At 37.7% G+C, this 10,462-nt stretch overlaps 1 pseudogene; it reads right to left on the bottom strand.

The window, feature by feature from the left end:
- Window positions 1-7,517: 7,517 nt before the first annotated feature.
- On the bottom strand, window positions 7,518-8,450 carry LOC106836037 (olfactory receptor 8B12-like; annotated as a pseudogene).
- Window positions 8,451-10,462: the final 2,012 nt, after the last annotated feature.

Genomic DNA, 10,462 nt, shown 5'->3' with positions numbered 1-10,462 from the left:
CTTTAAGGACACACATAGGCTCAAAGTGGACAGATAGAAAAGGATTATTTCAAGCAAATGGAAACCCAAAGAGAGGAGTGGGAGCTATACTTATATCAGACATTGTATCACACAAAATGGACTTTAAGCCAAAAATGGTAATGAGACAGAGAAGATCATTATCTAATTCATCAAGAAGATAAAACAATTATAAATATGTAAATATATACATGCACAAAACAACAGAGCACCTAAATTTATTCAACCAATTCTAACAGATCTGAAGAGAGTAATATACAACAATAAATAATTAGGCGATTATCATACCTTACTTTCAACAATGGATAGATCATCCAGACAGAAAATCAATAAAGAAATATTGGACTTGAACTACCCTTAAGACCAAATGAACCTAACGGACATGTACAGAACATTCCTTCCATCAGTAACAGAACACACATTTTCTCAAGTACACACTGAACATTCTCTAGGATGGATCGTATCATATATCATAAAACAAGTCTAAGTAAATTTAAGAAGGTTGAAATTATACTAAGTATCTTTTTTGACCACAATGCTGTGAAACTAGAAATTAATAACAGGAAGAAAGCTGGAAATTTCATGAGTACACGGAAACTGAATAACACGCTCCTGAACAACCAATGGGTCAGAAAAGAAATCAAGAGAGAAATCAACAGGTATCTTGAGACAAATGATGTGGAAAAACAACATACTAAAACTTATGGATGCAGCAAAAGTAGTACCAAGAGGGAAGGTTCTGGCTATAAACACCTACATTAAGAAAAAAAAGATGCCAAATAAACCACCTAACTTATACCACAATAAACTAGAAAAGAAGTACAAACTGAGTATAAAGTCGGGAGAAAGAAGAAAATAACAAAGATCAGAGAAGAAATAAATGAAATGGAGACCAGAAAAACAACAGTAAACATTAACAAAACTAAGATCTGATTTTTGAAAAGATAAAGTTGACAAAACTTCAACTATACTAAGAAAAAAGAAAGGAGACAAATAAATAAAATCAGAAATAAAAGAGGAGTCATTACAACTGATATCACAGAAATAAAACAGATCTTTGTACTCACTATGAACAATTACACAGCAACACATTGGATAACCCTTAGAAGAGATGGATAAATTCTTGGAAAAATACGACCTAGCAAAACTGAATCAGGAATAAATAGAAAATCGGAACAGATTAATAACGAATAAGAAGATTGTGTCAGTAACTAAAAATCTCCCAATAAATCAATTTGTAAAATTGATATTTCTAGCCAAATGCCATTATGATGTTCAGGAAAAAGTACCCTCCTGCTAGAACAGTGAGACATGTTGAATAAAAATACTAATAATAAAAATGCTAAGCCATTGATTATTTCAGCTGGTCTGAAAATAGTACTTAGGAGTGAAAAAAAGACAAAAAAGCAGAAACCTATACGTATAGATGAGTTGGATCCAATGTTTAGCTTGGGAATTTCTGCCAATGCTTGGAGACCTTGAGCCATGGTTTGTACACATGAGGGGCAAGAAGCAAAGCCTGGAACCCAGGCAGGAAGGAGTGTGGGATTAGAGGCCACTGAACATCTCCATGCCCCTCATAAACCTGTGACCAAAGCAGGCTATTCTTGACGGTGAATAAACTAGAAAGGAATAACCCCATATGGTGAGATGGGGAAGATCCAGGCTGGTCTCAGCCTTGACTAAGGTAGAAAAAGGAAACGCCTTTCCTCTGTGACTCCCCAGCCATAGACTGCACTCACACGTGTATAGATCTGGAACTAAACTTCTTATATACCTGTGAAACCCCTCACCCAAAATTTATTATAAAGAGGTCCTAGAAGTTATTACTTATGAAGAATTAGAAGTACAAGGTTGTCTTCAAGCATTAAATGAAAGAAACTGAACTGACTTTCTAAGGTGAGGGACAGCCTCTCTGAGGAAGTGAAATTCAGTGACCTGAAGGATAAGGAAGTATTGTCTATATTTGGCTTCCCAGCATCAGAACTTCCTTGTTTTCCTGGAGTATCTGCCTTTGTTTGAGTTTGAGTTGTTATTTCCCCACATGTTAGATAGTAAGACCAGGCATGTCTTTCCCAAACTCCTGGAGTCTACTGGTAGTCAACCTCAGCCAATCAAATGCTCTTCCTCAGGTCTCTGGTTCTGGAAAAAGTTGTATGAAGAAGCCATGACAATTTCTAGTTCATAAAGGCAAAGACAAAGACAACATCTTCCAGCAAGTAGCTCTGGAGCATGTGACATCCAACTGCCAACAATATAACCAGACTATATCTAGGATTGGAACTTAGCTGAATCTAGAAATTGGTAGAAAGATTAAAATACACCCTACTTCACAAGAAAAGATTAAGAGGACAAATATTGTCTTAAAAGAATTCCAAAAGAATCCTAATAACCATCACTGCCCAAAATCAAGAGAAAAATCATAGAAATTTCATCACAGCAAATTAGACACTCTGGTTCCTCAAGATCTTGACCAGACAGTTCATCACTAGACCGACACTGGAGGAGACTGTATGTAATTTGCTTTAGCCTTTAGTTCCAGGAGGAGATTTGAAGAATGTCTCTAATCCAAAGAAGGAAAGAAAGGAATTTCTGGTATCTGTGGACTTATCATCATCATTGAGTGAATGAAGGATGATGAAGAGAAAGAAACTGAAAGATGAAGATGGTAACATTGGGTACTATGATGCAAGTCCCTATGACTACAGATCCACCTGCTTGTGATATACAGTCATCCCCCTTATCCACAGGGGATACAATCCAAGACCCCCAGTGGATGCCTGAAAGTATGGATAGTATCAAACATTATATATACTATGTTTTCTCCTATACATTACTACCTAGGGTAAATTTTAATTTATAAATTAGGCACAGTAAGAGAATAGCAACAATAACTAATAATAAAGTACCACAATAATAACAATAATAAACTATAATAAAATAGAACAAGTATAACAATATACTGTAATAAAAATTACCATAGATCTTACCAAATTCTACATACAATTTTTTTCATTCCTTATTAAGTCAAGGAGTTTCGCCTTTTCACTTACAGGAAGCACTTTATGGCTTCTCTTTGGCATGTCCGTATCACCAGGATCACTACTCTTGTGTTTTCAGGCCGTTATTAAGTAAAACAAGAGTTACTTGAACGCAAGCACTGTAATACCATGATAGTTGATCTGATAACACAGACAACTACTAAATATCTAAGTGGGTACAGGGTAGCATATACAGTGTTGACACCCTGGACAAAGGGATTATTCATGTCCTGGGTGGGATGGAATATGATGGCAAGAGATTTTGTCTTGCTACTCAGAACAGTGCAAAATTTAAAATATGAGTTGTTTATTTATGTAATTTTCCATTTAATATTTTCAGACTGTGGTTAACTGCAGGTCACCAAAACTGTGAAAATGATAACAAGGATAAAGAGAGACTACTGTAAATACTGAATCCAGAGACCTGGAGTGGAGGGCCTATGTTACACAAGTAAAGTTTTGTTATCACAAAAGGACAGCTGGTCCATGTCCCCTGATTAGACCAAAGCATTAGTAAACTGAATAGCTTATGAACCATCAGCAGGGAATAGTCCTGAGTAGTCAAGGCCTCATAGTGACCAAAGGTTAGTGGTACAAAATGGGAGTGATCACTAATGACAAGCAGAATGGAAAAGCTGAGTCTTTGATGTCACATAGATGATGATATTCTTTTCTGTCACAAAATTCATCATCATTTTGGGAAAAATCATGGAGGAATAGAAGAAACCTATGAAGGAATAGCTAAAGATTAAAAAGTATTTGGAGGTGTTAATGTTAGAATTAACCTCAGTTAGGATAACCAAAGAACAAAGAGAATGCAGAGGGCTGGAGCTCTCATACATCTGTCAATTTAGCAAAAATATATCTGAGAAAAGAAAACTTAAACACATTTCTAAGTAACAAATAGGTTCAATAAGAATAAATTATAGGGTAAAATGGAACTATTTTGAATTGAAAAATAATGAAAATAAAATAGAAATCTCTCCTGAGAAAATAATCAGAAATCTAGACAAAGATTTTAATAAAGAGTGATAATCATACAATTATGTATAGTAATAAAACATTGGAGAGTTGACACAATTTTAATTTCAACAATTGGAAAAGCTTAAATAAAATATGGTATAACTACGTGATGAAATCCATGAAAAAGTATAATTCAAAAAAATATTTATTGACAAGTAATAAAGCTCACGTGTAATAATAGGATAGAAAACATTTTATAGCATGGCATGTAGAGTATGATCCCACTGGAAGAAAGTTTTATACTTCAGATGAGATTCTCCTTTCCTGATCTCTGAATGGTGGAGTGTTACCAGTTAGCTATTGCTATATAACAACCTCACAATATCTCATCGGCATACAACAATGAGTACTTGTTCTTCATATGTCTACAAGTTGATTGTGGTGGCTCAACTTGTCTGAGCACAGCTCGCCATATTTGTTTCCAGATCTGTTCAACATGTTCATCATTAGAATCAGTTGGAAACAGCAGCAGTTACCTAGGACAAGGTCTTCTCTAGACAATGGCTGAAGCACAAATTTCAAGCCTGATGACATGAACACATCCCATGAACCCGCTTATATCATATCTGCTAATATCCTATTGGCCAGGATGGATCCAATGGTCAAGCAGACCATCAATGAAGCAAGAAAATATACCCTACTTGTGTGAGACCATGCCAACAGTATAGATGCATAATACTGCTAGGTGAGTGACAAATTTTGACCAATAATGCAAACTACCACATTGAAGTATAGGTAATGTTTTTCCTTCATTCATTTTTTATATTCCAAATTTGCAACAATAAATAGCAGTTGCTTCAAGAATTGGAAAAAAGAAAAACCATGTGCTTCATTTATTAAAATAGATCAATGAACATGTTTGGAGCTGTGTCCTGGATTGAAAATACTTGCCATCTTGACATTTCCAGCTCTCAAGGGCTCTAACCTCAACACAGCATCAACAGAGATGGAGATGTGCAACGATGGGGTGAGGACAGAATATCAGAAGACAAAGATGTTACTCTGTAGCTACAGGGTTTGAACTGCTAGCAACCCACCAAGAATGCCACTGTTCTCCCTCCCCTTCTCACTCAGGCTGATATCCTTTCCAATGCCTCTTCTGTGATCGACTCCTCTTCTTTTTACCTCTGAAATGTTCTCTGTCCCATCCACTTCTAAGCTGTTGCCATTGAAAAAAATCATTCTTAAATTCCCTTACATACTACATTAAAACAATGTAGGGATGTACATATATTTATACACAGAGAGTGAGAGAGACATATATGTTTAAATATGGAAGGATTCATAAGGAATTAGCAACAACTGTTACTTCCTAGGAGATTTCAGGAATGGGATGACTAGCTTTGATGAAGACATATTTCTCCTGTATAATCTCCACTTACATAATTTAACATTTTACCAAGTCCAAGTATTATTAAGTCAAAATATATTTTAATATTTTTAATAATATTTAATACATTTTTAAATGAAAGTTAGAGATGAGTGCATTTTCTAATGACTAAGCAGAGTCCCAGGAAGAGGAACTGATTTCCTCAGACCAGGCAATAGCTAGAGGAGGTGCCGAAACTGGATGAAGGAGTTCCAGCAGAGAGGGAACTAAGATTTATTAAGTGCCTGGCATTTAATTTTCTCAAAAACTCCATGAAGTCAAGATTATTGTCTCTCTCTTAAAAATAATTAAGTTAATACTTAGAGACATTAAGTCAATTTCTCAAAGCCGCACAACTAATAACAACTGAGCCAGGATACAAACCCAACTCCACTATATGCCTCACAAATTGCCGTTTCCTCTACTACCTACTGAACGTGGCCTATTCACCTCACCCACCTGACACACACCCCACAGGTCTTTTTAACTCAGTTCTCTTTCCCTGTTTCATACTGACTAGAACAAAATCTTCTCCCTGACACTCTTAGTTTTAAACTTCATCCCCTCTGATCTGTGTCATACTAAAGGGGTAAACTACACACTCGTCTGATCTTCCCACTTTCCCAAAAAGGAGAACCTTTCCAAAGAAAAGCTTGTAAGTCAGTGTCTCCTCAGCACTTGACATAGTAGTGCTTTTCCAAAGCACTCCTTTATTACTTACTAATAAGTCTTTGAGATCAAAGTGTTCTGATGTATTCTATACTTCTCTCTCTCTCTCTTTTTTTTTTTCCTGAAGAAGATCAGCCCTGAGCTAACATCTGCCAAAACTCCTCTTTTTTCTGAGGAAGACTGGCCCTGAGTTAATACCCTTGCCCATCTTCCTCTACTTTATATGTGGGACGCCTACCACAGCATGGCTTGCCATGGGGTACCATGTCTGCACCCGGGATCTGAACAGGTGAACCCCGGGCCTCCGAAGCAGAATGTGCCCACTTAACCACTACACCACCGGGCCAGCCTCTCTATACTTCTCTTTACCTAAACTAGTCTTGAAGTGAATATTCCTTTCCCACATAGGCCTATGTAAGAAGATCTGTGTCAACTGCATTTCCTAAAACTTTGATGGAAATTGCTTCCTCTAATAATTAGCTGCTTGGTACTGCCTTGATAACTAACTAGATCCCCCAAATTATTTACTCCTCCTTTAGAACTTATAGACCCTTGTGTGATTATCTTGAATAAGAGATTTCTCCATCATAGCTAAAACACCCAAACTAACCCTTAGATGAAAGCTTTAATTCTGAACTTCTTAAGTTTGAAATAATGTATGAACTCAACATCTTTATAACCCATAAACTTACAGAAGTCCTAATTAAGTAGTCTGGGTCCCCAGGGTACCACACATTACCACAAGAATTGCCATGCCTTACCTGGTATTGGGACCTACATACTTGCCACCTACACCCCACAGTCTTAACACACTTCACTAGTCATTTAGCCAAGACAATTTAAGAAAATTTTTCATCTTCTATCCTCTTGAAAAAAAAATGTGATATTCAAAAGTTATTAATTGAGAAGTTAGTTATAGTGCTATAAATAGAATCAGATTTTAAAATGTTAGACATAGTACTTACAAAATGAAATCTATGTGGGTAGCAATTAAGCAAGAAAACATAATGTAAAGGAAAGCAAAGTAGATTGGAATTCAAGGACCTGGATTCCAGTCCTAGTCATGGCATCAGGTAGTTGTGTAGCTCTGAATAACATATGTAGTATGTCCAAGTCTTCAACATCCATTAAATAAGGAGCTTGATAGAATGCTTTATAAGGTCCATTCAAGAGATGACCTATGATTGTAGAAAAACTTTACATATAATAATATTGGAATACTCAAGGTGGGTCAGGGACATGAAAGGTAGACCTACAGTAAAAATTCATCCAAATATAAAAACTTAAAATTCTCTCTCTGTACAAGAGAAAAAAACCTGGAACTTGTATCCCTCCTTGAAAACACACAAACTAATAAAGAAAGCATTAGATCTTCTTTCTCAAATACTACTTAATTCTCAAGAAAATATATTTCTTCCCAAGATTGTCCTCAAGGTAACTTTGACATCCTTGTTCCTCAAACTATAGATTAATGAGTTTAATATAGGCACCACAATGGTATAGAATAGGGAAGATACTTCCTCTTGGTCAAGGGGCAAAATAGAAGGTGGTTTGAGATACATGAAAGCCCCAGAACCAAAGAAAATGGAGACCACAATTATGTGAGAGCTACACTTACTGAAGGCTTTGGATTTTCCCTCAGTGGAGTGAATGTGGAGAAGTCTAGACAGGATTAAAGCATAAGAGATGAAGATGGTGACAATGGACATTCCAATGCCAATGGAAACAACTGTGAAGACCACCAGCTCGTTCACATAAGTGCTGTTGCAGGAGAGCTCAAGGAGAGGAAAGACATCACACATGAAATGATTGACAATATTGTTGGCACAGAAGGTCAGGCTTGCTACATTTCCTCTATGGGCCACAGACCCTGAAAACCCCATCACATACACACCCAACAAAAGGAGTAAACAGACCTCAGAAGACACGGTGACCGTGTACACCAATGGTTTACAGATGGCAACATAGTGATCATATGCCATTGCTGACAAGATGAAGGACTCAGAGATGACAAAAAAGCTGATGAAAAAGAATTGAGTCATACACCCTGCATGCAAGATAATGTTCTGATTTGAGACAAAGCTCTTCAGCATTTTGAGTGTGATGGTAGTTGAGTAACAGAAATCTATTAAGGAGAGGTTGAAGAGGAAAAAGGACTTGGGGGTGTGCAGATTGGAGTTCAAACCAATCAGTGCTATCAAGGCCAGGTTTGCCACCATGGTGACCATGTAGAAACCTCGGAACAGGAAGAATAGAGGTATCTAGAGTCCTGGATGGTCTGTTAATCCTGCAAGGATAAACTCTGTCACAGAAGGGTTCTTGGCTGTCATACTCCTCTGGAGAGGAATAAGGTAGGGGCAGTCTGTGGTGACAAGAAAAGAGAATGACTTAGAAATAAATAAACACTGCCACTCATCTCCCATTATCCACCACCAATTTTTGAGAATGAAACCCACAGATAGAAATTTGAATTTTGGTATGGTAGGAAGGCTGTTACTATTTACTATGGATGGATCTTCACAGCCCAAGTGGCTTTCACTTCCAGAGAACAATATGAGGTTAAACTTTGCATCCAGAATAAGAACTCGTTCTTCTAGAGAAAGAGATACCAAAATAGGTAGATGTCTTTGTATTTTTGTCAGCACATTTTCTATGTCCTCCTCTCTTGCCTCTGCTTCAGGGGCTGAAACCTGGACCTCTTCCCTGGAGACAGTCCTGACTGGGAGAAGACTCTGAGACTTCCCAGAGCTCCCACCTCTGGGTCTCTACAGTCAGATCAAGGAGGTGAGATCATGGGGCCTGCCCTGTGCCATAGCAGTTAAGTTCGTGGAGTTCATTTCCATGGCCAGGGATACTCTGGGTTCAGATCCTGGGCGTGGACCCATATATAAAGTATAGGAAGATGGGCACAGATGTTAGCCCAGGGCCAGTCTTCCTTAGCAAAAAGGAGGATAGGAGGCGGATGTTAGATCAGGGCTAATCTTCCTCAAAAAAAAATTAAATAATGTGAGGTCATATTTTGCTAAAGATCTCCTAGCTCACCTGGATTTAGTTTTAACGATAATTTTTTTAAGCTAACACCTATTTAAGTGGTTACTGTGAAAGGCTGTGTCTAAGATCTATGTGGCAAAATTATCATCATTCATATTATGCAAATGAGAGGACTGAGTTAAGAAACTAGCCCAAAGCCCCAAAACTACTGACTTTCAGCCAGAAGGTAAACTTAGGCAGTCTGACTCCCAGGGTTTGCACTTGTAACAACTATGTTAGATGACTTACCAGGTCAGGCAGGCTCTAACCTTCCTTTAGTTCAGAGCCATAATGCTATACTCTACTGTCTCTTGTCCACAACTGTCTTGGGAAGGAAAGTGACTGCAGTGAATAAAAACACAGCTGTGAGGGGCTGGCCCCGTGGCCGAGTGGTTAAGTTCATGCGCTCTGCTGCAGGCAGCCCAGTGTTTCGTTGGTTCGAATCCTGGGCGCGGACATGGCACTGCTCGTCAGACCACGCTGAGGCAGCGTCCCACATGCCACAACTAGAAGGACCCACAACGAAGAATATACAACTATGTACTGGGGGGCTTTGGGGAGAAAAAGGAAAAAAATTAAATCTTAAAAAAAAAAAACACAGCTGTGAGCTCAGAAATCTCTCCTCCCAGTTCATTGCAAAGGATCAGAATCTTTAATTTGTCTTGTAACCCTTTCTGCACAGAGCAACGTGACTTCCAAATGTTGATTTTCCCAAAATCCCCTCCAGCTACAAAGAAGGAGAGAGTTCCTTTTTGTGACCAGTAGATAACAGGAGACTGAAGTGTTTTATTGGAATTGAGGGTCTCAATTGCCTGATTATTAAGACAGAGACTCCCTCAAGACTGTTTCCTCAAAGACAAACTTCCCAAAGGAAGAAAATATGTTTGTTTATACCTTTGATATTGCTTGTTTGGCTTTTAGAGGCAATTCTTTCAACATACATTTATCCAGTACTTAGAAAAACCATGGTGGAAAAAATTGTTATCATTTCCATTTCTAGAATACCCAAAAATGTACCTAACAAAACTCCCTTATACTGACTGCTGGGTGACAACATCCAAAACACTATACAAATATATTCTTATTTATTCTTCATAATAATGATATCAATTTAAAGGTAAATTGCTCACACAGACAATATGTTTCAGAGCCCACATGCCTAGGTCTGTCTCACTCTGTGGTCCTGAATCATATTCACTAGACTAAACTTCCTCCTGATGAGAGCTACTGAAGTCCATAAAGCAGGGTTCTTGCCTATTGGATCTGACAATATCTTGGAAAGTAAAACATAAATATGCCATGACTTTAATCA

Source organism: Equus asinus, chromosome 20 (genome assembly GCF_041296235.1).
Source record: "Equus asinus isolate D_3611 breed Donkey chromosome 20, EquAss-T2T_v2, whole genome shotgun sequence".
Classification (NCBI taxonomy): Eukaryota; Metazoa; Chordata; class Mammalia; order Perissodactyla; family Equidae; genus Equus; species Equus asinus.
This window is presented reverse-complemented; position numbering and strand designations above follow the sequence as displayed.